Raw genomic sequence first — 24,670 nt, forward strand, 5'->3', positions numbered from 1 at the left:
CATCTCGACACTGAACTGATTCCACAAGCTATGGACTCAATTCGAAGAACTCTACAACTCATGTTCTCAGTATTATTCACTAAGGGATGGTGCAGAGCACACCAAGAACACCAGCATGCGGAATATTCAACTGAACATTATTGATATCACTACTTATACAGTATGTGGGAGCGGCTAACCGAGGGACATAAGAATAACACTATGAACTAACACTACAGCTGCATGTGTTCAGCATGGTCCTCTACCTCCACTTCCATTCTATCATGTCAACTCACATCTCTCTACTCTTCAACAGTGATGCTCTGCTTATTTGTCTTATAATCAATGTTCATAGAAAATTTATTATCAAAGTACATTTATGTCACCATTTCCAACCCTGAGATTCATTTCCTTGCAGGCATTTACAGGAAAATAAAGAAGAACAATAGAAATTAAGCACCTTCTTCTCCTGCACCACAGTGACTGGATTTGATCATTAATGCTCAGGAGGTGCATCAAAGAACTTTGACTGCGCACTTGGAGCAGATACACATCTTCATTGCCAGTTGATCAAATGTGGTGGTGGTCTGTACCTCAGAGACAGAAGGAGCCACAAATCAAGTTGTGTACAAACAGTGCAATAGCTGCTAACTTAATGAAATTAACTTAATTACTGTAACTTGATGTACTTATGTCACATATACATGGCATAATATTACATATGTTTGAGGAGATTTGGCTTGTCAACTAAGACTCGAAAACTTCTACAAGTGCACCGTGGAGAGCATTCAGACTAGCTGCATCACTGTCTGGTAGTCGGGTGCAGGTGGGTGGGGTGGGGGGGGGTGGGCTACTGCACAAGATTGATGTAAAATGCAGAAAATTGTAAAATTAGTCAGCTCCATCATGGGTACTAGCCCCTGTAGTTTCCAAGACATCTTCAAGGAGTGGTGCCTGAGGACGGTGGCATCCATCATTAAGGGTCCCCACCTACAAAGTGTTAACATTTCTATCCTATTTACAAATATCCCCATGTCTTATCTGTTTTAATCTCTGTAACCTCCTCCAGTCCAGATTATCGTCTCTGGTTTCTGAATTCCTCCATTTTCAGCCTTATTTCTTCACATCTAATGGCTGCACCTTTTGCTGCTAAGGTTCTAAATGCTCCATTTCCTTCCTGAGGAGACCCGATGTCTCTCTTTTACTTCCTTTTACCCTTTCACTTTCCATCATTAAGGACCCCCATCACCCAGGACATGCCCTTCCCTCATTGAAAGGAAGTACAGGAGCCTGAAGACACACACTCATCGACTCAGGAACAGCTCCTTCCCCTCTGTCATCAGATTTCTGAATGGACATTGAACCCACAAACACTTCCATGGTTTTCTGCTTTTTTTCACATTACTTATTCATTTTCCTATATTTCTTATTGTAACCTAGTATATTTTATGTATTTCAATGGACTGCTGCTGCAAAACAACAAATTTCATGACATATGTCAGCGATATTAAACCTGATTCAGATTCTGACCATTTTATCAAATGTTGGGCCAACTGACTGAAGAACTCATTGAGGTTTGGTGTTTAATTATGCTCCTGCAGTGGGACTATATTAATAAATGTGAAGAATTTCTTGTACTGCAGTTCGCGTTCCCAAATGATTGAGGGACCTGGGCGTTAAGTTTGGAGTATATAACTCCCAGGCCCAGCTGCAAGAGCAGGAGGGCTGGGCATAGGGCAAGCAACTGCATCCTACAAAACCCAGAGCTAGACGAGGTGTGATTGATAAGTTCGTGGCCTAAGGTAGAAGGAGGCAATTTTACAAAACCTAGCACATTTATTTTTTAACATAGTCCCCTCCTACATGTACACACTTAGTCCAGCGGTTGTGGAGCATACGGATCCCTTCTTTGTAGAAGTGGTCCACAGCAGGGGTGAATGATAAGTTCGTGGCCTAAGGCAGAAGGGGGTGAGTTATTAACTTCAAACTTTCTGTATTTTCACTCAAAGAGTTGAACTGCACGTGCATGTAATGAGAGCGTCTTGGACCTCCAGGTGGTCCGCAGCAGGGGTGATTGATAGGTTCGTGGCCTAAGGTAGAAGGAGACAGTTATACAGCTCTTGTTACATGCACGTGCAGTTCAACTCTTTGAGTGATAATGCAGAAAGTTTGAAGTTAATAACTCATCTCCTTCTACCTTAGGCCACAAACTTATCAATCACCCCTCATAGAAACGCCAGCAGAAGCTTCAAAGCCCTCAGGCCTGGAAGAGGAGGGAGCTTTGCCAAGAAGGTGTGAGGTGAAAGTGGAAGCCACAGGGCCAATCAATCTTCCATCGCTCCAGGACAGAGGACTCTGGTGAGCTGTTAGCAACCTGTGCTCCAGTACAGGTAACACACATCAAAGTTACTGGTGAACACAGCAGGCCAGGCAGCATCTCTAGGAAGAGGTACAGGTAACAGGCTGAAGAGGAAATAACAGTATTCACTCCATCTGCCAAGCTGCTTCATGACAATATCAGTTTCAAACAGCAGGTGGCGACAGATCTGTTAAAATGAGAGCAGAGGCTCCTTTATTGTACTCTGGAGGTAGAAGTGTTCCAGCTTTAAAAGATTTATTTTCATATTAGAAGTTATATACTTCTCTTATCGGATTGAAGACAAGATGAATATCATAATTGACACACACTAAATGCTGAAGGAACTCTGCAGGTCAGGCAGAATCTATGGAGGGAAATGAACAGTCAGGGTTTTGAGCCAAAACTCTTCATCGGGACTGGAAAGGAAGGGGGACGGGGAGGAGCTCAATCTGGCAGGTGAAAGGTGAGGGGGAGGGAAGGAAGGTCGGTGGGGGAAGGAAGAATGGGGTATTCTGTGAAACACTGTGAGGTGATAGCTGGGAGAACCAAAGGGCTGAAGAAGATGGAATTCCCTTGGCATTCAGTTGCCCGTCTTTTAAGGACATCACTCATTGGTGCTGGAGCAAAAGCTTGTGATCCTTATGAATCTTCCATTAATGCTGTCCATATCATAAGCTGCAGTGAATCCTGCTACCCATCGACATCCTCTGCTCAAAAGTGCAGGTGCTAGGATCATTGGGAACCCGAGTCACCCCAACCACAATCTATTCCAGCTGCTACCATCCGGGAAACGGTACCGCAGCATAAAAGCCAGGACCAACAGGCTCTGGGACAGCTTCTTCCACCAGGCCATCAGACTGATGAACTCACACTGACTTGAGTGTATTCTATATTACATTGACTGTTGTATTCATTATAAATTACTATAAATTACTGTGATTGCACATTACACATTTAGATGGAGACGTAACGTAAAGATTTTTACTTCTCATGTATGTGAAGGATGTAAGAAATAAAGTCAATTCAATTCAAAGCAGATATATGTCACCATATACTACCCTTAGAATCATTTTCTTACAGGCAATCACAGTAAATACAAGAAACACTATAGAATCAATGAATATCCGATGTCGCCGCGATGTCTCAATCTTCCTCGATGCTTTAATTGGTGATTAATGGAGTTGAACATAGGCTCGCACTTCATTTTTTATTTACTGAGATACCACACAGAATCGACCTTTCCAGCCATTACAGCCACACTGCCCAACAGTCCCCGATTTAACCTAGCCTCATCACAGGACAATTTACCAAGACCAATTAACCACCAAGTGGTATCCCCTTGAACTGTGGGAGGAAAGCGGAGCACCCGGCGGAAACCCATGTCATCACAGGGAGAACGTACAAACTCTTTATGGGCAGCAGTGGACAGCAGGACACTGGTGCTGTAAACTTGTGCTAACTACAATGCTACCGTGCATTGTTCCTCAGGAACCTTTTAAATCTTTCACATCTCACCTTAAACCTCTATATCCTTTTCTACTCATGCCTTGGTGAAAAGATTCCGCACATCCACCTTATCTATCATTTTAGATATCTCTTTAAGATCACCCCTTAGTTTCCTATACTCTAAGGAATGAAGTCCTAGATTGCCCACCCTCTCCATCGGAGTCCTCGCAACTATCTCATCGATCTGCTTTGAGCACTTCCCAGTTAAATTACACCTTTCCTGTGACAGGTTAACCAAAACTGAACAAAATATTCCAGGTGTGACCTCTCCAAACTTGTACAACTGCAAGAATACCAAAGGAGTACTTTGATAAGAAATTTACTTTGAACTTTGAACATAACATCCCAACTCCTATAGAAATCAAAGATCTTCAGATGTCGACAAACTTGGATAAAAATAGAAAATGCCGGAAAACCCAAGTTTATTTAATTTAACGTTAATCGTGACCAACTAACCATGGGGCAGCATTGTAACATAGTGGTTAGTATAATGCTTTACAGTACAGATGACCTAGGTTCAATTTCCACCACTGTCTGTAAGGAGTTTGTACATTTTCCCTGTGATTGTGTGGGTTTCCGTCCACAGTCCAAAGACATACCAGTTAGTAGGTTAATTGGTCACTGAAAATCATCCCGTGATTAGGGAGCATTTAACTGGGGGATTGCTGGATGGTTCAGCTCGAAGGACTGTATCTCAATAAATAAATGAAAAATAATTAAGGTTGTTGGGACTTCATATCGAGTTTCAGATAATGATTTTGGATAATTCGCTGTTCTCGTTTGTTATGGAATCAGGCAGTGAGGTTATCTACCTAGAAGGACGGTTCAGTGTTGCAGCAACTGGTGCTATAGGACTTGACCTTGACTGTTACTGTGAGAAGTCAACATATTCCCCTGTGAAAATATGCCTAGCCCCTCTCTATAAACTGTCTATGGTTTCCTCTTCTCTCCCAAAGATGCCTTGAAAGGCTGATTGAGTGTAGTAATTTATCCGTTAGTGGGGTAAGCCATATAAACAATAAAAGGGGAATTGGACAGTAAGGTGAAGGCTTGCAAGGAATTAAGAAGTTGAGTGGGATTGATGGCATTGATGGCAGACAGGAAGGGCCTAATGGCTTCCTACCATGTTGTGTTCTTAACCTGAGTTTTCTCTGTAGACACTGACTGACCACAGCGTCTCGGCTGGGAGTGAGAGAAATACAGCATATGACCACAAGGGGGAGACAAATAGCTAATTATGAGCAACTCTCTGTGTATGTATCAGTGTGTGTGTATGAGTGTGTGTACGTGTATAGCGTCTGTGTGTGTGTATGTGTGTAGTGTGTGTCTGTGTGTGTGTAGTGTCTGCGTGTGCGTCTGTGTGTATGGGTGTGTGTATGAGTGCATGTGTGTGCGCGTGTGGTGTGTGTCCGTGTGTGTCTAGGTGTATGAGTGAGTGTGTATGTGCGTGTGTGTGTGTATGAGAGTGTGTGTGTGTGTGTTTGTCTGTGTGTGTGTATGAGAGTGTGTGTGTGTGTGTGTGTGTGTGTGGTGTGTGTGTCTGTATATGAGTGTGTGTGTGTATGTGTATCAGTGAGTGTGTGTGTATGAGTGAGTGTGTGTGTATGTGTGTGGCGTGTGTGTGGTGTGTGTGTGGTGTGTGTGTGGTGTGTGTGTGTGTGTGTGTGTGAGTGTGTGAGTGTGTGAGTGTGTGAGTGTGTGAGTGTGTGTGTGAGTGTGTGAGTGTGTGAGTGTGTGAGTGTGTGAGTATGTGTGTGGCGTGTGTGTGGTGTGTGTGTGTGTGTGTGTGTGTGTGTGTGTGAGTGTGTGAGTGTGTGAGTGTGTGAGTGTGTGTGTGAGTGTGTGTAAATTTCTGCTTAACTTGGATTTAAGTCTCTTGTGAACATCCTGTTGAATCTATTACTGTCACTGTTTCTAAAGTATTTCTAAAACTGGTGTCGCAGTAACAACCTGGCACTCAGTGTCAGTGAGACCAAAGAACTGACTGTGGACTTCTGAGAGGGTAAGATGAGAAAACACACCGGTCCTCATAGAGGGACCAGAGGTGGAGAGGGTGAGCAGTTTCAAGTTCCTGGGTGTCAAGATCTCTGAGGATCTAACCTGGGTCCAATATATCGGTGCAGTTATAAAGAAGGCATGACACCAGCTCTATTTCATTAGAAGTTTGAGGAGATTTTGTACGTCACCAAAATAACTCACAAATTTCTACAAATGTACAGTGGAGAGCCTTTTAACTGGCTGCATCACTATTTGGTCTGGGGGGAGGGGGCAATGTCACTACACAGGATCAAAATAAGCTGCAGAAAGTTGTAAGCTTAGTCAGCTCTGTCACGGGCACTAGTCCCCATAATACCCAGGACATCTTCAAGGAGAGATGCCTCAAAAAGGCAGCATGCATCATGAAGGACCCCCACCACCCAGGACATGCCCTCTTCTCATTGCTGCCATTAGAGAGGAGGTACAGGAGTCCGAAGGCACACAGTCAATGATTCAGGAACAGCTTCTTCCCCTCAGTTTTCAGGATGGACATTGAACCCATGAAAACCACCTCACTACCTTTTTTCCTCTTTTTGCACGACTTATTTAAGTAGAACAAAGAAATACAATAGAATTAACGAAAAACTACACACAAAGATTGACGTGGCGGAGGAACCAGCAGGTCTGGCAGCATCTGTGGAAAGGAATAACAGTCGACGTTTTGGGTTGAGGTCCTTCTTCAGGACTGACAAGGAAGGGGAAAATGTCAGAATAAAAAGTTGGGGGAAGGGGAAGGAGGACTTGCTAGAGGGTGATGGGTGAAGCCAGGTGGGTAGGAAGAGTAAAGGACTGGAGAAGAAGGAATCTGATAGGAGAGGAGAGTGGAACATAGGGGAGAAGGAAGGAGGAGGGGATCCAGGGGGAAGTAATAGGCTGGTGAGGTGAACCGATAGGTTGTGGAGTCAGTTCAGAGCTGGAGTTTCCACTCCCTTTGGAATCAGGATGGGTAAGATGAATTGGGGACGATGCTCATAACAATCATGACCTCTGGCGTTGGTCTGTCGGGCTGAAAGGCCTGTCCTTACATTGTAACTCTGTAATTCCTTTCAACAGATAATGGATGACAGAATGCAGAAATGTTGCAGTGTAAACATTCAGCCCATACAGAGTTAACACTCTGTTGTTAAGGCTACTAATGTGATTTAATCAGTCAAGACTTTGGTCTCTGGGCAAATGGTCATTTAGAATAAGAGGCAGGAGTCCGACTCCCAGTCAAAATACATGGTCTGCTATCTTTCTGAAAATAGCTCAGTCTGGAAGTAACTTGTATTGGGTTAATTACTTTGGCAATTAATAGAAGAGACAATGACATAAACATAGATACTTGGGCTGATAGTCTTGTGCAGCTTTGATTTTCAGACATGACTTCTAGGGCTTTCAAATTTTGGTCCATGGATCCCTTGCTTAATGCTTTGGGCTCATGGCATAAGCAAGGCTGGGAACCCCTGCCTGAGGCCCCTGTGCTCTCCTAGGTGGGTCAAAAAATTCTATGTCACTAACTTGAGGAAGAGCAGGGACTTATCCACTATTATCTGAGCCGATGTTTATCCTTCAACTAGAAATGTCTGGACTCAATGGTTTTCGGTTTAATGTTTATGGAGTTTGCAATATCTAAATTAACTTCCACTTTCTTACTTTAAAAGAGGGAATACCTTCAAAGACTTCACCGGTTGTAAAGAACTTCATTCTATCCTGTGCTTCCGAAATGTCCAGTTTCAATAAAGTCTCGTTTTACTTTACACTGAGAGCGGAAATGGTGAAATTCCATCAATTGCACTTGCCTCATTCCTTCACACACACATGAACATACCTACACACCTACACACACACACACACACACCCCTACACACACACACAAACGTACCTACACACAGTTACACACACACCCCTACACACACACACCTACACACCTACACACACAGTTACACACACCCCTACACACACACACACACAAACATACCTACACCCCTACACACACACACGCAAACATACCTACACACCTACACACACAGTTACACACACACCCCTACACACAAACATACCTACACACCTACACACACAGTTACACACACACCCCTACACACACACACACACACACACACACACACCTACACACACACACACCCTCTGTTGCAGTCTTTCCAGCTGGGTTTTAATGGAGACATAGGAGACCACAGATACTGGAATGTGGAGTGAAGTTCAGAAACATACAAGATTCTACAGGATATTGGCAATCCAGAGTAACTAACACAAAGTGCTGGAGGAACACAGCAGGTCAGGCAGCATCTACGGAAATGAATAAACGGTCGACGTTTCGGGGCAAGGCCCTTCATTAGTGCTCAAACCTGGTGGAAACTAGTTGGTCAGCCAATATCTGTGGAGGGAAACAGACCTTTTATCCGGACCAGAAACATTACTATCATTTCCCTCCACAAATGCTGCCTGACCTGCTGAGTTTCACCAGCTCCTTGGTTGTAGAACTTGCATCTTAGTTTTCGGTGGTCACACTCCTTCACCTTGTTAAACCCTTTCCTGTCCCACTACCTGTTGAAACTTCACTGCTCATTCTTTCTAGATCCCGAAAGAAGTTCTCATTTTAATCTTAGTATTGGGTGACAAATTCTCATCAGATTTTAACCCCCCCTCCATCAGTGGCTGTGCCTTTAGATCTCAAGGCTCCAAGTTTCAAAGTTCAAAGTTCAAAGTAATATTATTAACAAAGTATGTATAAGTCACCATATAGTAACTTGAGATTCTTGCAGGCATTCACAGTAGAACAAAGAAATCCAATCGATAAAATGAAAAACACTACACATAAAAGCTCACAAGCAACCAATGTGCAAAAGACAACAGACAGTGCAAATACAAAAAGCAAATAATAAATAAGTAAGTAAGTAAATAAATTATATTGAGACCAGGAACTACAGAGTCCTTCACAGAGTCGATAGTTGTGGAATCAGTTCTGTGTTGATGTGAGTGGTTATCCCTGTGGTTCAGGAGCCTGATGGTTTAAAGTTAATACTTGTTCCTGAACCTGGTGCTGTGGGAAATTCCATGCTTAAAGCTCTCTGCATCTTTATCTCTCTTTCTAATTACAAGCCCTTCATTTACATTTTCAGACTGAGCTTTAGGACACCAGCCCGATTGGATCATCCTGTGCACTGAATGACAGTAACGATCATGGACCATTTTGCCACATTAAGGAGGCCATGCAAAATCCAAGATATTGTTATCGTAATTCTTGAAAGTGACTTAAAAACAAACTGAGAGTGAAGGTTTTAAGTGATCATTTATCAACTAGGCCGCTAATTTGTGCTGTTAAAAGAATGTTGTACAGGATTAATATTGAATTCCTGTCACTTATCAAGGCCCCACTCAAGTGGGGCTCCCTCGTTACCACTGCTGCTCTCTGACTGATAAAAGAATCTCAGGAAATCCTTGGCGGTTTCTTTCTCTGGTTGAACACAACCTACTTGTCAGTCCCAGCTCACTCACTGTGAGCTGCTTCCAGCAGCAAGTGATTCTTCCAGATACAATTCCCCTGGGTGGTGAGCCTTAAGAGCCTTTGCCAATCACCAAGACAACAGGCTCACAGGAGGGCAGGTGTGCTTGAGCGTTACTAAGATAAGATGAACCAAGTAGATTAAAAAGATTAAGGCATGGGAGGCCGAGACTAGGAGATGAACCGCGTTCAGCTCAGAACTCTGGGAGAACTCGTCACAGCGCTGAACCCACTCTGCAGCGGTGGCCTGTGGCCACTGGTACCTGTCTCAATGCTGAACCTGGCTCTGTGACTGTGTTCTACAGCCTCTGGTACCCGTCTCACTGCTGAACCTGGCTCTGTGACTGTGTTCTACAGCCTCTGGTACCCGTCTCACTGCTGAACCTGGCTCTGTGACTGTGTTCTACAGCCTCTGGTACCCGTCTCACTGCTGACCCTGGCTCTGTGACTGTGCCCTGCGACCATCGAGCTCCTGGACCGGCTGCAGCACCTCAGCCGGCTCTGTGGCTGTGGACTCACTCTCGGGAACAGTGATTCCGGCTCCTGGGTTGTTTCTTTGGTTTTTCTTGCCACTCGCAGCATTTGTTCATTCTTTTTCGCACACTGTGTGTTTCTTGGACTTTGTGGTGTGGGGGTTTTTGTGGATTCTACTGTGTTTCTTTGTTTTGTGGCTGCCTGCAAGAAGATGAATCTCAAGGCTGCATACAGTATACACACTTTCATAGTAAATGTACCTTGAACTTTGAACTTTACATAATCTCTGGGAGGAAAATGAGATATCCAAACCCCTGGGCTGATATAACAACACACTCAGCTGCTTAGCAAGTGAAAACCTGTGGTGTCATCACCTTATGTACTTTTGTAAGCACCACGTACTTCAACTCCAGTGATAACTGCAGCAATATATTCTGCATGTCGCTCGGCCTGACATGTCAAATGTTTATTCAATTCTATAGATGCTGTCTGACCTGCTGAGTTTCCCCAGCATTTCGTGTGTGTTGCTCTGCAATATGTTCTGCATTCTGTTATTGCCAAGATGGTTTGTTGCAGAATCGTTGCAGTTGGAGTTGTGAGGCCCATGCAGTTGGCCCAGGAGCGAGGCTGGATCGCTCTGGCATTGAAAGAATTTGAGGCTAGGGCAGAAAAGTTCCAATGCTCGTTCAACTGGCCCAGGAGCGAGGTTGGATCACTCTGGGCACCAAGCTGATTTGAAGAACCTGAGAGCGGCTTTGGACTGGGCAACAGAATCTGGGCCTGGAGTGAGTCACTGGGCAGTGTGATCCAGGCCCGGCATCTGGGTCCTAGTGCAAGGCACAATTTGCTGTTTAGACAATTTAAACACCACTCCAAATCAGAGTTGAGAGTTGATTTAGTTCACTGTCTGCAGTCTTCACTCCTCTCTCCAGGGCATGGAGCTTTTTGCTGTTCCGTTGTTGGGTCAATTTAAACGCCAGCCCAGGTAGACTGAAGAGGCAGGGTGTTGGTCAGAACGAGAGTCAATTTCACTTGTTCTCGGTGATGGCCATCTCCATGGCACTGAGGCTATGAAGTCTGCCCCAGCTCCTGTGCTCCGTGCCTGTTAATACAATGAACTGATAAGCCAGGCTCTGGGCCTACTCCGGGCTGCTCTGGTTTGGAGCTGAAGACTTAATTTTAGTTCAGAATGGTTTTGTTCTCTTCAGTTATTTACATGATTTGTATTTTTTTTCTTTCTCTCGCACATCGAGTGTTGGTCTTTTATTTTATTTTTTTAATTTGGTTTCTTTGGTTTCTTGCTTTGTGGCTACCTGTGAGCAAGTCTCAAGTTTGTATAATTTATGCATTTGTTGATAATAAATGAATCTTGTTTTCCTTTTGTTTTATCTCACTACACTTACAGTATGAATGGAATGATCCGTCTGTATGGCATTCCGATAAAACCTTTGCACTGAACCTCAGTACATGAGACCATAACAAAGTAAAATATACATAAATAACCAATATCTGTGAAAAGGTGGTCCTTTGAATGGACATTTGTCCAGGTCCAACACCCAGCGAAGGGTTTTCCCATTCATTCACGAAAGGACTTTCCAATTCATTTTCCTACTTGTCTGTGAGACCACAAACCCACAGCCCCATAGTGGTGTCCAGAATTCTCGAGCTTGGAGCAGAGGTGTAAACTGAGAAGAAGCCCCTTTTAATCCTGAAAGTGGAGCCAAACTCTTTGTGGATGTGGCAAGTGGTTTCCTCAAGGTGATGAAATTCGTTGATGGTCAGCATCAATGAACTTATGGAAAAGCTCTCCACTTCCAGGTGCTCAAAGGGAAATGGGAGGATTCCCTCACAGACAGACCTCCACTGGAGACCATACTCTGTAAAGCATTAGTTAGATTGGCACACTGAAAACTGGAGGAAGGCAGCAGGTCAAGTAGCATTAATGAAGAGGAATAAATAATCAATGTTTCAAGCTGTTATCCTTTATGATGGTGACAACCATCACTATGGACAACTTGTTCCCATAAGTTTCACTCTCTTAGCACTCAAGTCCTGATAAAGGGTCTCTGCTCGAAATATCGGCTATTGATTCTCCTCATAAATGTTGGATGACCAGCTGGTTCCCTCCAGCATTTTGTGTGTGTTGCTCAAGTTTTCCAGAATCTACAGAATCTCTTTACAAACGGAATTGGATTGTCAGATTATCTGGATGGTAGACAAGGGCAAGGATTTGGTTGCAAATGTGAAGAATAATCATTATATGTAGGAATCTGATGCAGTCACAAGAAAATCACCAAACACTCGAACAAACTTCTGTTTCACTGATGGAAAAATGCCAGACCTTATGCATGAATACCAGGATTTTCTTGTAAATTCAGAATTGACTCATAACAAAAATTATACTTCTGTTTTTGTGACCTTGGGTATTAGTCAAATATATTAAATCATGAATCAGCCATGTTGCTCGCTGGCCTTTATTTAACCCACACACACCCTGTCCTGCCCACCATGTGACTGTTGCCAAGACCAATGTTTTCCTCTCTCTCATCTGCACAAACAGGAACATGTGTGGGAATGTTTACCTTTCTCTGGACCAAATTGCCCCGGGAAAGTCAACGTCTTACACTGTTGGTCCCTTTGAGCCTCGTTTAGTCATCATTATTTGCAGTTCCCAGCTCATAAAGTGAAGGACTGAGTACAGTACTGCAGACTTCAGTGAGACTGGGGAATAATACTGAGTCTTCTGATCTCTGTCTATCTCACACACATGCGCATGTGTACACAGACACACACACACCCCTCCACAGGCACACACACACATACAGATGGATAGAGAGACAGAGAGAGAGAAGATAGAGAGAGAGGAAGCGAAGGAAGGTGTGTGAAAAGCAGGAAGAGAGAAAGACAGTGGAAGGGTGTGATAAAGGAGAGAGGAAAAGACGTTTCTAGAAGGTGGAAGAAAGAGGAGGCAGGGAGAGCCAGGGGAATTTATGGGTCAGTGGATATTGTTGCATGGGGAGCAGGTACAGAGGTTTGGTGACTCAGAATTTTGTTTTGTTGAGCTAAGGAACTAAACTGACTCTTACATTTAGAGTACTGTGATGACTGTTTTACATTTTAGACATTTTAAGTTTTCCCACTTAAATGTGGGTTGGCCAGCAAGAAATCCCCATAAGTACCCCACATGGCAGGTGGATTGTGGGAGTAATCACTAGACTCAAACTGGCAGTCAGCCAAGTGCCAATAATTCCCCATGGTCCCACGTGAGTTATCAGTGGGATACATCCCCACTTCCCGCTCACACGCTGCTTGATTTGGTGCCAGGTCACGGAGACTGTACAGTCCAGAACTGATTAACCAACATCCCACTACCTTATAAAGTAAAGAGCTAGTGGGAGATAGGGGAGGAGAGGGCTCAGCTGTTAGGTTTTGTACCTCCAAAAGCTAATCAACAGAAAAACATGGGAGCCCAAGGAAATGTGCATGCTTCATTTTTACTTTAGAGGGACACACACTTACGTCACTCACGTACTTCTTACACTGATAATTTATGTAAACAAAGAATGCTTAGTCAAACAATATATTCACAAACATTACTGAAATATTAAACACACAACACTCCTTCCTTCTAAGCTATAAACTCCAACTCAATAGAGAATGCATCTCAACTCAAATATGTAACGCATTGCTCTCTAGTCATCATATCTAAAACAACGATTATCTACAGACATCCACAGTATAGTAAATTTTAAATTGTCCCATTCAGGCCTAAAGATTTAATCACTGCAGAGGATCTCTTACTCTTGTGCGTAATGTCCTTCCCGGCAAAGGGGATCACTCTTGCTGGCAGGTGAGATGGAAGTTTAAAGTACATTTATTATCAAAGTATGTATACATTATACAAACTTGAGCTTCATCTCCTAACAAGCAACCATAAAACAAAGAAACCCAAAAGAACCCATTTTAAAAGAACACTGTGCAGAGAGAAAAAAACAAATCTTGTAAACAATAAATGCAAGCAAATAGCGTTCTGAACTGAAGTCCACAAAGACTGTCCTCGGGCCCTGACACCCTGACCTTTTCAATGTGACCCGGCGCCTAAATCATCATTCAAACTTTGAGTTCAGTCCCTTCAATATGCTCTGAGGCCTGGACCCTGCCACCTCGTTTCGGCCTGTACCTGACCTCGGGTCTTCGTTGCTCTTGGTGATGGGCCCACAGCCTCACCTCGCCTCGGTTGTGCCACATCCAATTGCCTCCAAGTCCAAAGGGAAGTTACTGGCTATTGCTGCGGTCTTTTCCGGTTTCCCTTTGGAACACCCATGATAGGGAGACATTCAATGTGAATTAGGGAGAATACGTCAAGAAGAGAGTCCTCTTTTGTAAATTTTCAGACCTAATTCTGCTCCTATATCTTATGGTCTTATAGTACCACAAGCATGGGGAGTTGAACTGGTAGATATAAATGTAGTGCTTTCATGTGCATGTGTGTTTATGTTTGAGATGAAACTTTGTGTGTAATTTGGAGAGATGGAACCACTAGATGCAAAGGGTTTTCATTGAAGGTTCGGTTCGGTTCGGGACACCAGTGGGGGGTGTGTATACTCTTTCGTGCGTGTGTGTGTGTGTGCATGTGCCTCTGTGTGTGTGCGTGCCTGTGTGTGAATGTGCGTGTGTGTGCGCGCACGTGTGTGTGCGTGTGTGTGTGTGAATGTGTGTGCGTGCGTGTGAATGTGTGTGTGTGAGCGTGTGCGCGCGTGTGTGTGTGCGTGCCTCTGTGTGTGCGTGTGTGTGAGCGCGCGTGTGTGAATGTGTGTATGTGTGTGTGTGTGTGTGAGCGTGTGTGTGAGCGTGTGTGTGTGTGAATGTGCGTGTGTGTGAGCGTGTGCGCGCGCGTGTACGTGTGTGTGTGTGCCTGTGTGTGTGAATGTGTGTGTGAATGTGCGTGTGTGTGTGTGTGTGTGTGCGTGTGAATGTGTGTGTGTGAGCGTGTGTGCGTGTGTGTGTGTGAGCGTGTGTGTGAGTGTGTGTGTGTGCGCGTGTGTGTGTGCGCGTGTGTGAGTGTGTGTGTGTGTGCGTGCGCGCGTGTGTGCGAGCGTGTGTGTGAGCGTGTGCACACACGCACCTTGGTGTAACAGTTAGATTCAGGGAATACAGCAGGCATTATGAGTTCAGGTGCTGAAAAGAGGCAGTTTGCGGAGTACATACTCTACAGTTTTAAGCATGTGCTGTTTAACTGGTACCTGTCTTTTATATTTTGCATGATGTGAGAATTAGTGTGGAGATATTTCAGGGAGAGGATTTACCCAGAAATATCTGTCAGATGGCACCTACTGAGGTCTGATCAGAGCAGTCAAGAACCCTGACGATCTGAGCCAGCCCTTGACCCTGATTATAACGATTCATAAGCCCTTCACCCCTGGGGAGAAACAGAGCATTTCATCAGAGTTGCCCTCACTTAAAGTTGCATGTGGGAATTCAGAATTCTGGCACAAGCTCGAGGAAATGGTTGAAATTCACCAGATGCACCCTAAAGATATACACGTGTTGGTAAAGGTGAAATGCCCAAGGAATATGTGGGACAGGATGGTACATGGGCAACTTTTGGGAATGCCAGCAATGAAGAAAGGTATCGCTTTTTTAAAGGGGAAGTGAGGCAGCGACTGGGGGGAGGTGAGAGTAACTGGGGAACGATAATGGCAGTGACTCAAAAAGCTGATGAGACAGCCATGGATTATGCAGAACGTAAGTATCGAGCGTATGAGGAGTACTCCGGGTTGGATAATCCAGGGAGGGACGACCAAGTCTTCCTGAAAACGACGAAGCCTGAGCTCAGCCCACCAGGAAGTTTTAGATTTAGGCATAATGGTGGGGTCGACCTATTCAGTGATAGCTTCTTGGGCCAGTGAGATAGACCACAGAAAGTGCAAGAGAAATCGTAAAGTGGCTGTAGTGGATGCAGCTGCTGTGATGTCCCAGAGGGGTTGTTTCGTATTCTGGCAGCTGGGGCACATGGCAAGGAACTTCTGGAATAGATGTGGGAGGGTAAATGACTTGATATGTTACAGCTGTGGCCTATCGGGACTTGGCTGGAGGCAGTGTCCAAAAAAGAGGAAAGAAAATTAGGTGTAAGTCACAACAGACATGCAATCTCTCACCCCTTCGGCACCCAGTCTGAGCAATCTGACTGTTGATCAGATCACAGAACTGATGAAGATGGCTTCTAGGTCAGAAAAAGATGTGGCAGTGGCCCCCTCTGCCAGTGCTGGTGACCGCGGATGTACACAACAGCACTGTTAGGGGGCCGGCAATGCGATATGTTTGTGGATGGCAGGGGATCGGTATCAATAACTGCCAACAACCGGACAGGCTGTTTATACTATGGGCACAGGAGGGAAAACAGTGAAAGCAGAGAAACGCAAGTTGCAGATGTTTGAAATTGGCAGAGTGCAGCTTCCAGTGTATTTCTGGGTTTGTCCAAATAATCAGAGTTCTGTCCTTGGACTGGACACCTAAAGGATGCAGGGGCCTTTATGGATTCAGGAAAGGTTGAAATAATATGGACAAGCCAGGGGCAGTGAACACGGACAGCCAACAGAGAACACAACATAGCCAGTGTAGCTGCACTGACAGGGTAAAGTGAAGGAACTAAAACACCAGAGGATACTCAGAGAAACTGTCAACTACCAACTCGCCTATATCACTAGTAAAGAAGCCCGATGGATCATATCGGTTACCGCCCTCAACAAGACCGCACTGAAATGGCATTGCATTGTGGTGAGCCCTGCAACAATCCTGAATGGCCTGTTTTCCAGAACATAAAGTTCTTTTCAGTCCTGGATATCGGTAATGGATTTTGGAGGCTCCCCTTAGCACTTCAGTCCCAAGACCGACTTGCCTTCACCCCGGGTGGGCATCGGTATATGTGGACCAGACTCCCCCAGGGATTCCACAACAGCCCAACCATTTTTCATAAGGTCATGGCGCAGACTTTGGAAAAGCTCATCCTAACACTCTTCTGGTTGACCAGCTGACAATATGCAGATAATCTACTAATTGCTTTGGAAGATGAAGCAGGTCATTTAGGGGTGATAGTCAGCCAAGAGGAGGGACTGTTAGAGTGATTTTTGGGTTTGGCACATTTACATTTAGCAAATGACTTTGGCCACCAATCTTCAGGTCTGAGTATAAATTGTGGATTTGATTTGCAGCTCTGAAGAATGGATTCCTAAAAGTCATGAATCCCAGAGAAGACAATGCTGATTAAAATTCATTTGCACGCCTGTGGTGTGCGTGCAAATTGGGAGCTGTGAAGTTTGTGTGCAGTTTCAAAGAAAGCATTGTAGATGTGGAACGTGGTAAATTTGATGTTTAACATATAAAATATTAAGCCCCGCGTTAGACTAGCCAGACCTTTTGTTTGAAATCGTCTCCATATGGTACCTTGTTTTGTTGAATAAAGAAGCTGCTTCATATCTAACAGTAATTTTCTCTGGTGAATTCACTCACACAACATCACCTATGATGGTGATAAAGCCCTTTGTGAGTGTTTATTGTGATAAACACTTTGGACTCTTCTTTTATCTCCAGCTGTAGGTAGGCCTCAGCCAAGTCCACTTTACTGAAGTTTTCCCTCGGGAAAGGTTTCCAGAGATATCCTCTATGCTGGGCAGAGGGCATTGATCTACTTTTAGTACTAGCTTGATGATGACCTGAAATCACCATAGATCCTGACAGACCCACTATCCTTAGCGACTGGGACCATGGGCTCCACTCAACTCCTTCTGCCTCTGTGTGATCTAGCTCACTGGTTACTTTATCGTGGATGGTATAAGGAACAGGACAGGCCTTGTAAAACTTGGGTGTGGCATTTCCATTTATCACTACCTTACACTTGATATGTTTGAGTTCTCCAATGCCACCCTTGAAAACTGTTGTGGTATTATCTGGTGTAAGCCATATTGCCTGTCTATTGTTAGTTTTCACATTTTAAATCTCAAGACTACACCGTCCTGTGTCATTCTCATTACTATCAGATTTTTCATCAACAGCATATAGATTAGTGCTCTTTTTGAAACTGCAACTTGACTTTTTATATTCTTCTCTTCCCTGTACAGCCTATCAGCCCTGTACAGTCCACCGTAAATCAGCGAATTGTTTGTTTTTGTTGGCATCCCCTCTTGCTGTGAAAGGGGAATACCTTTCTGTCCCTTTATTAGGGAGAGAGAGAGCCTGTGGTACGTTGAATTATCGGGTGAATGATTAGTTTTTGTTGTCTGCAGATCCTGGTCTTTCTTCTCGGCTTTGCTACTGCCGGCTTGGTGGAGGAGGGTGCTGATGCTTTTTTTTGGCTGAAATAAGTGCGGAAGGGGGGCTGCTGCTTGTGTGTGGGAGGGAGGAGAATGAATAATGTAAACTAACAAAGAATGCTTACTCAAACAATATATTTACAATATTATTCAAATATTAAATACACAACATCAAGCAGAACACAGACAAAGCAAATAAGGAATAAAGCTTACCTGGGTCCATTTGTGGACTTAACTCTGGCCAACAGGAAATGAGTGGAAATCAAAGTAACTAGTTTCAGATGTTGCAACAAAGCAGCTCTCCACCATCAAACAATTCAGACTGCAGGTGGTTTATTCGTGCTCAGAGGCCCTGATCAAAGGGGAATCACTGGGTCCCTCTTCCTTACACACCTCCATCTGAAAGTATTCTGGAACCTTGTCATCCATTTACAAATAATACACCATATTTTATAAGACACAATGAAAAGCTGTCGCAGGAAACAGCATCCATTATCAGGGACCCCACCACTGAGGACATGCTCTCTTCTTGCTGCTGCCATCAGGAAGGAGGTACAGGAGCCTCAGAACCCTCACCACCGGGTTCAGGACAATAATTACCTCTCCAACATCAGGCTCTTGGACCAGAGGGGATAACTTCATTCACCCCTTCACTAAACTGTCCCCACAACCCACGTGCTCACTTTCAAGGACTCTTCATCTCATGATCTCAATATTTATTGCTTACTTATTTATTATTTATTATTATTTTTTAAATTCTTGTACCTGCAGTTTGTTGTCTTTTGCGCATTGTTTGTCCATCCTGTTGGATACGGTCTTTCATTGATACTATTGTGTTTCTTGTATTTACTGTGAATGCCTGCAAGAAAATGAATGAATCTCAGGGTTGTATATAGTGACATATATGTTCCTTGATCATAAATTCATTTTGAACTTTGAACTTTAACTCTCTGATCAATGGCGATGCCCAAGATGGTGGGGGACGGTGATGGGAATAGCTCTAAATGTCAAAGAAAGGTGCTTCGTCGCCTTCTTGTGGGAGTGTTGTGACACTCTCGTCACTTGCCTGTCCTTCAATGGCCCACTGGGTCTGAATCCAGAAACCCCTACCCAACCGTACTGTGCAACTGATTCTTCAGAAGGACTGCAGTGGTTTAAGAAGATGATCACCACAATCATTTCATTGATAAGGTGGGCTCCAAGATCCTGAAAACTAAATAAATGAAATAATAAATTTACACTACAGGAAAGAGAAATATATACTTGTGTACACGTACAGAGAGAGAGAGAGAGAGAGAGAGAGGGGAGAGAGGTGAGGGAGAGAGAGAGAGGGAAAGAAGGAAAGAGGAGGGAAAGAGAGAAGAGGCTGGAGAGAGAGTGGGGGACGAGGAGAGAGAAAGAGAGGAGGAGAAAGGAAGAGGGGAAAGAAAGAGAGAAGGGAAGGGAGGGTTAAGAGAGAGAGAGAGAGGGAGAGGGAGATGGAGGCAAGAGCCTTTGGGACCTGATGTGATCATAATTAATAAATTGGTGACTTAGTCGAGTTTATTTTACAGTGACGTGGTTTCCCATGTCACTGTAGTCTGAGCCTCGCACATTGACCAGTGAAGTGTCGGTCTGTTTATTCAGCTGCCAAGGCAGATCTGTAAGCCCTGTCCCCGTGGTCTTCTATTTCATCGCCCCCACTGCGTGTTTCTTCAGGTTATTTTCTTTTATTGCTTGCTGAGATACAGCAGGTGAGGAACTAAATCCGGGCAGTCGGGATTCCTAAGTACTTCTATATTCGTCTCTCCCTTCACCACAACACTGAGAGCTTCTTTGAAGTTCAGTTCTTGCTCCAGAGTGTACGGCTTCATGGCCCCGACTTGTGTTGAGGTCTGTTCAGATTCCATACAGAGTTCTGCCCACCACACCTTGGGAAAGGTCCGCCCAAACCTGGCTGGTCTTCCAGCAGAACAAATGAACGAACACTCTCCAGGGTTCAGCACTACAGAGGCTAAGGTGCCCTGAAGCAAAAGGTTCAAAGATTCAGGATTCAAAGTACATTTATTATCAAAGAGTGTATAAATTATACAACCTTGGGATTTGTTTGCTTGCAGGCAGCCTCAAAGCAAGAGACCTGAAAGAACCAATTTAATAAAGGCCAACGCCCAATGCGCAGAGAAGGGGATAGAAAAAGCACAAATCATACGAACAGTGAAAGCCAGCAACAACATTCCAAACCAAAACGAGTCCTCAGGTCCGAACCCCGGCGTAGGCCCCAAGCCTCAGTATCAGTCTATCATATTAGCAGGCCTGGAGCACAGCAGCAGGAGGCAGTCTTCATAGCATCAGTGCCATGGAGAGTGCAGTGAATATCGTAGCCAAGTGAGTTAAATCAGCTCTCACCTCTGGTCCCGACACCCTGTCTTCCCAGTATCATTGAAATTGCCCAAGTAGTGTAATGTGCCATGCACTAGGGCCTGGGCACCGCCGCAGTGAAAGGCTCTGGGCCTAGAACACGCCACCCGGCAGCACACTCTGGGCTCGGATGTCACCACCCAGCCAGAGCTGCTCCCGATTTCTCCAAACTGGCTCAGCACCCAGAGCGCTGGAGTCTTGCACTCAACCCAATGCACGGGCTTCGAAACTCCTCTGGCTCAACCTCTCCTCACCGATTCCACACGGTCCATCCCTCCAATTCACTGCGCCTTCGCTCGCCTCTTCAATGTTTGTGGTGATCATTTACTACAATTGACCTTGGAAAGGTGTTGTTAGTAATGTATTTAGTCAAATGTCTTGCCTTCTGAACTACCAGTGAACTGTCGCGTGGGTTCAGTAGTGCTATCTTAAACCAGAAGTTTAACAGTTAGCACTCAGTATCACAGATCCCCACCATCCAGGACACGCTCTCTTCTCATTGCTGCCATCAGGAAGAAGGTACAGGAGCCCTAGGCCCCACATCACCAAGTTCAGGAACAGTTATTACCCTTTAACTATCAAGCCAAAGGATAACTAGTATGGGTAACTTCACTCACCTCATCACTGAAGTGAATCGACGACCCACAGACTCACTTTCAAGGACTCTTTGCAAGCCACGTTCTCAGTATTATTTTGCTTAACTTGTTTTCTTTTGCACATTGTTGTTTGCCAGTCTTTGTTTGTGTACAATTTTTAGTAAAGTTTCTGTAAATGCCTGCAAGAAAATAAATCTCCTGTAATATATGGAAACATATCCATTAGTAATAAATTACCTTTGAACTTTGAACTGCAACAGGTGTAAAGGAGTTATGGGGACAACAAGCCTCCACCATCAGTCTGGTTTGTTTTAACTGCAATCGTACAACGTGTGAATGAAAGATTATGAATTGTGTAAAGGAAATCATGAGGAAAACATTATTCATTGTTGCAAGGTGTCAATAACATTTCTGAACAAAGAATTTAATTTTGTCAGGAGGAAAATGGCAGATAAGCTTTCAGGCGAAGTGAACAGCAACCAGAATGATCTGGGTGCTGAGAGAGTGAAAATTATGGGAACCAGTTGTCTAGACCAGGATTACAATATACTCTTTTGTATGAGTGTTAATTTAATTGTGGTATCTTTAGGATTAAGACAGGTTGGCAAGGTAGGCAAAGAGAGTCTGTTTTCACTAGCTGCAAATCCAGGAAAAAAAATTAAAAACCAAGAAATTGTCAGAGATACTCAACAGGTCAGGGAATGTCTGTGCAGAGACTTTGTTTCAGGTCAACGAAGAAAGGTCAGTTTTCAAATTTTCAGTTGATATCCCTCTATTCCCACCTCATCTTCATGACAGGCTCCACACATTCCTAAGGGCATAGTTACCAGACTTCCACCAATCTCTCCACAGCTTCCTAATGGCAACATCCCAGACTTCCACCAATCTTTCCACAGCTTCTGAAGGACAAGATTCCAGACCTCCACCAATCTCTTCACAGCTTCCAAAGGGCAAGATCCCAGACTTCCACCAATCTCTCCACAGCTTCCGAAGGGCAAGATCCCAGACTTCCACCAATCTCTCCACAGCTTCCAAAGGGCAAGATCCCAGACCTCCACCAATCTCTCCACAGCTTCCTAAGGGCAAAGTCCCAGACCTCCACCAATCTCTCCACAGTTTCCTGAGGGCAAGGTCCCAGACCTCCACCAATCTCTCCACAGCTTCCTAAGGGCAAAGTCCCAGACCCCCACCAATCTCCACAGCTTCCTAAGGGCACAGGTCCCAGACCTCCACCAATCTCCACAGCTTCCAAAGAGCAAGGTCCTAGACTTCCACCGATCTCTCAACTTTCAAAGGGCATAGGTGCCAGGCTTCCAACAGTCTCTCTACAGCGTCAGAAGGGCACAAGTCTCATACTTCCACCAATCTCTCCACAGATGCTGCCTTATCGCAGGTGACCCACAGGGCTGTGAGCTTAGCCCCCTGCTCTACTCACTTTACACCTATGACTGTGTGGCTAAGCACAGCTCCAACACCATATTCTAGTTTGCTGATGACACCATTCTTGTGGGCCAAATCAAAGGTGGTGATGAATCCACATACAGGAGGGAGAGTGAAATTTTGGTTGAGTGGTGTCTTTACAACAACTTCTCACTCAATGTCAGCAAGACCAAGGACCTGATTATTGACTTCAGGAGAGGAAAACCAGAGGTCCATGAGCCAGTACTCATCGTTGGATCAGAGGTGGAGAGGATCAGTAACTTTAAATTCCTGGGTGTTACTATTTCAGAGGACCTGTCCTGGACCCAGCACATGATCAACTGTGAAGGAAGCACAGCAGTTCCTCACTTCCTTAGGAGTCTGTGGAAATCTGGCATCACATCTAAAACTTCAACAAACTTCTATAGATGTGCAGTGGAGAGTGTGTTGACTGGCTGCACCAACACCTCTGAATGGAAAACCCTAGACAAGGTAGTGGAGTCAGCCCAGTACATCATGGTTAAAGCCCTCCCAACCAGTGAGCACATCTACATGAAATGCTGTCGTAGGAAAGCAGCATCCATCATCGGAGATCCCCATCACCCAGGCCGTGCTCTTTTCTTGCTGCTGCCATCAGGTAGAAGGTACAAAAATCTTAGGACTCGCACCACCAGGTTCAAGAACAGTTACTACCCCACCAATATCAGGCTCTTGAACAAAGGGGATAACTTGCCCATCTGTTCCACAACCAATGATCTCATTTTAAGGACTCTTTATCTCATTATCTCGTGTTCTTGTTATTTCTTGTTATTTATTTATATTAGTTGCACAGTTTATTGTCTTCAATGAAAGATCATTGATCCAGTAATAGTTACTGTTGTATAGATTTGCTGAGTATGCCCACAGGAAAATAAATCTTAGGGTTGTACTTTGATATGTACTTTTATAATAACATTTACTTCAATCTTTCAACTTTAACCTGTTGAATATTTCGAGCAGTTTCATGTTTTATTTCAGATTTTGAGCATCTGTACTTTTTGGCTTTTTGACTGCCTTAAAATGAGAGCCGTGATGTTCAGGGTAGATGCCAAGCAATACTTCCAAAATAGTGAAATATTCCAAGACTTCAAAGTGTTTGAACAAAATTTGGAGATGACGCCTTGCAATGAGATAGAATCATGTTACCAAAGCTTGGTCAATAAATTTGAAGGAGTGATGTAGCTGGAGTCTGATGTTGAGAGCAATTTATTTTCTATAGAGTGAGTATTGCCCTGTTTCTTTAGATTTAGAAGATTGTCTGTTTAAGACTCACTCAAGAGACTTGAGTACAACATAACTGTAGTATTTTTTACTCTCAGTTTCTTCCTTTCAAGGGTGACGTTCAGAGAAAGACTGTCCACCTTCTTGTGTGAGATTTAAAATCCCACAGGACTATCTGAAGGAGTGCCAAGGATACTTTCCTGGTGACCCGGCCAGCATTTTATCAATTAAATAAAAACATTATCTGGGCATTCTGTTTGGGAGAAGTTTCCTCTCTACAAAATGGTACATTTCTACATGACGAATTGTAGAACACAATGACGTTGTGAAAGATGCTATAAGATTCTTCTTCCTATAAACAAAAATGTTTAAGAAGTTAGGAAACCACATCAGTTTATATAGATAGATTCACGTATTCATCACATTTACATCAGAACATATACAGTGAAATGTGTTGATTGTGCCAACAACGAACACAATCTGAGAATGTGATGTGTCTGATGCCAACATGACATGCCCGAACCTGTACGACTTTGGAATGCGGGGAAACCCGAGCACCGAGGGGAAGCTCGAGCACTCCTGGGAAGAACGTTAATCACAGACAGTAGCAGGAACTGAGGTTGGTGCATGTACACCGTAAAGTGTTACACTAACCACCCTGTCACACAGAACAGTTAACCGAGGGACCATCGGTTACTCAGCGTGTCGTGCGATGAAACAGACAGCAACTGACCCCAGGATGCTGATGAATTAAAAGATGTTCATGACATTATAACTTTGACAGATTTCTATAGATGTGTAGTTGAAGAGTATATTGACTGGCTGCATCACA

General features: G+C 44.2%; 1 long non-coding RNA gene across 2 annotated transcripts in view; it reads right to left on the bottom strand.

Annotated features, from left to right (window-relative positions):
• LOC134338263 (uncharacterized) overlaps nt 1–24,670 on the bottom strand; it is a 60,196-nt gene that overhangs the window by 17,282 nt on the left and 18,244 nt on the right. For both annotated transcript variants that reach the window (XR_010016180.1, XR_010016179.1), the window contains 3 exons: nt 21,181–21,338; nt 18,932–19,025; nt 440–566 (listed from right to left, as the gene is read on the bottom strand). This is a non-coding gene — a long non-coding RNA (uncharacterized LOC134338263). The remainder of the gene's footprint in view (nt 1–439; nt 567–18,931; nt 19,026–21,180; nt 21,339–24,670) is intronic.

The sequence above is a fragment of the Mobula hypostoma genome, chromosome 26, assembly GCF_963921235.1.
Source record: "Mobula hypostoma chromosome 26, sMobHyp1.1, whole genome shotgun sequence".
Lineage (NCBI taxonomy): Eukaryota > Metazoa > Chordata > Chondrichthyes > Myliobatiformes > Myliobatidae > Mobula > Mobula hypostoma.